Consider the following 2,599-nt stretch of genomic DNA (forward strand, 5'->3'; position numbering starts at 1 on the left):
TACCGCCGTCAGCCGGAGCCACCGAGCCCTGAGCGCGGCCTGGTGTTTGCTTGGTTGTGCTGCTGCTGCCAGGCGCAGCCTCCAAAGTAGTTCTGCCAGCGTACCTTAACGCTGATTTGGGAAGGCTAGACCGAGGCAGACTTGGATCTAGGAAAGAAAACAATAGAGAATTAGATTTTTCCCCAAAAAAGGCTTAAATCAGTAAAAAGAAATCCGTACTATCGTCCTGCCCAAGCTCTACCACTAGGCCAGGGAGACTGGCCAGACGTGCCACGCTGTGAAACGCAGGTCTCACCTCCTTCAGCACAGACATTACAGCAAGTTCATCCCCAGTCTGAGCGGGACTGGAATTGGCAATGGTGGATCTGGGCACAGCCACCTGTTGTTACATCTCTGCTCAAAACACAGTTGCAAATACAGAACTTAGATTGTCACTTACATGAGCTTGAAGTATCCTAGAGAGGGTGAGTGCCCAAGGTGCACAATTCTTTTCCCTTAGCACTATGGTATTTCTTTCTGTGTCAAATGCCTGCGTTTGTTTGTTTGTTATGGAAGTTCCTCATAATCGCTACCGTGACAAAAAAAAAAAAAAAAATTGAAAGTCACATATTTAAAAAACAAATAATAATGGCATGGTTTTGATAAACAGAGTTAGAGAAAAAGAAGCCTAGCAGTGTTCCTTTAGGGTATACATAGTTGTGAAATGAATTCACAAACATGATGAAATTACCTTCTGCTTCTCCTTTGGGAAAGCTAATATAAATTATTTTAGTGGAACATGAGCATATTTTTTAAGGTGCGAAAATTCAGGTAGATAGGCAGTTCAGCAGAACTATTTCTGTAAGTGACAGTTTTCACTTTGCTTTTATATGGAAAGAAATATACTTGTGTAATTACAAAATGTTGGGTTGGGTTTTTTCCCTGAACAGGTAGCCAAGCAAATTAGTTAACAAACAAATAAAATTCCTACACTTCTAACTATGCATTGTTAGGGATGAAATATCTCTGCACAGATGCCAGAAATCCACGGTCATTGTTTATGCAACTATAAAGACAGTTTTGGAAAACACACATATCCAGAATTAGTTTTAGACTAAATAGTTTTGCATTGCCCAAGAGGTTGTGTTTTGTTTTGTTTGGTTTGTTTTTAAGATCTTCCCTCCCTACATTACTTCAGCAATTCAGAGGCTTCAAGCTGCACCCAAGGAATCCCATCTTTCCAGCCTATCCACCTATACACAGATTTGCATCCTGCCAGCCAAAACTCTCTTCAAATTCCTGCTATTAATTAGTTCTTGAGCTTAAGGTCACATTCTGCACACCTCATTAGTGCCTGGAAAACTGTTCTGCCTCTGAATAACCGGTACTTGTACTGGCATAAACAGAGTAGCAACAATTCTCATTATTTTGTATGGGGCAGCCCCAAGTCCCAGTTAAGGACAAGGCTTCCTGTGTACAGCTGTTCTGGAACATAGCTTGGCAAAAATTCCTCTGTGCTTTGTATCTCAGATCACAGATCTCACATAGCTATCAACAAAATTAAATTGGAAAAATGGTTCTAATAAATGTGTGTAAGCGGTCAGATAAACCAAGGTGTGCTGGTGAATCTCATACCCTTCTGCCTCAAAAGCAGCCATGCAGCCCAGTGTTAATTGTCTTAGCTGAAGGGTAATGCTGCTTTCACAGACTGTTCTTCACTGTCTGTTAAATCAAGTAATTAATTGATGATTTAAAAAGTTTATTTTCCTGTATCATCTACAAAAAATGAATCAGGATTAATTTTAGGAGTTTCTTGGTACTTAAAGTCACTTGGGACTGCTGGAAAACATCATGTTGAGCCCACAGGTTTAACCACACAAATCTGCAAGCATCACTCTCCCATTTTGATTGTTGCCTCTGTCCCTGTTGCTATAGAAACAGATCACACTGCCAAAAATGGAAGGATGATAATCATCTGGAAAAAAAGAAAAAGCTGGGAACACAGATAAAGATTATTTTGAAAGCACTCTCACGCATTTTGGTGTTATTCCCTTTCTATAAGAGAGACAGCCAGAAGCAATCAACGGAAGTGAAAGCAATGCTTTACATTTCAGGAGAAACCTCGAACAGCATTTTCCCTCAATTATCCTTTTAAGTTTTGTAATACCTATATGGGGAAAACAAACTACATTACAACAAACAGTTTCTGATCACTGAAGTGGTGAAATCCCGCCTGCTAGACTGAAGCGTCATGCCCGGTGCCTTTTTCTCTGAATTGCATTCAGAGTTTCTGCTCCTTTTGCCCATAGTCGCGTTCTGCAGAGCACTTTGGGCTCCTGCTTTTAATTCCGGCAGGACCGGCGGTATCAGGGAAGATCCGGTGGGCGCCCAGCCCGCAGCTTGTCCCGTCACCTATTCACAGTTCGGCACCGGACAACAGCCGGAGGCGGAGCAAAGCCCAAACGGAAAGTGCCGTCGGGACATTCCCAGTCTTCCTCCTGCCTTGCCAAAGGCCGTGCGACCCAGGCCCAGCTATGCAGCAGCGCCGGGTGCCGGCGCGGGCTGGGCAGGGCCGCCCTGGGCCGCGGCACAGCGGCAGCGATCGATCCAGGCCCGGCGG

General features: G+C 43.7%; 1 protein-coding gene across 1 annotated transcript in view; it reads left to right on the top strand.

The window, feature by feature from the left end:
• LRP2BP (LRP2 binding protein) overlaps positions 1-2,599 on the top strand; it is a 14,872-nt gene that overhangs the window by 1,899 nt on the left and 10,374 nt on the right. The window lies entirely within an intron of this gene.

This window comes from Corvus brachyrhynchos, unplaced genomic scaffold (assembly GCF_000691975.1).
Source record: "Corvus brachyrhynchos isolate BGI_N302 unplaced genomic scaffold, ASM69197v1 scaffold17, whole genome shotgun sequence".
Lineage (NCBI taxonomy): Eukaryota > Metazoa > Chordata > Aves > Passeriformes > Corvidae > Corvus > Corvus brachyrhynchos.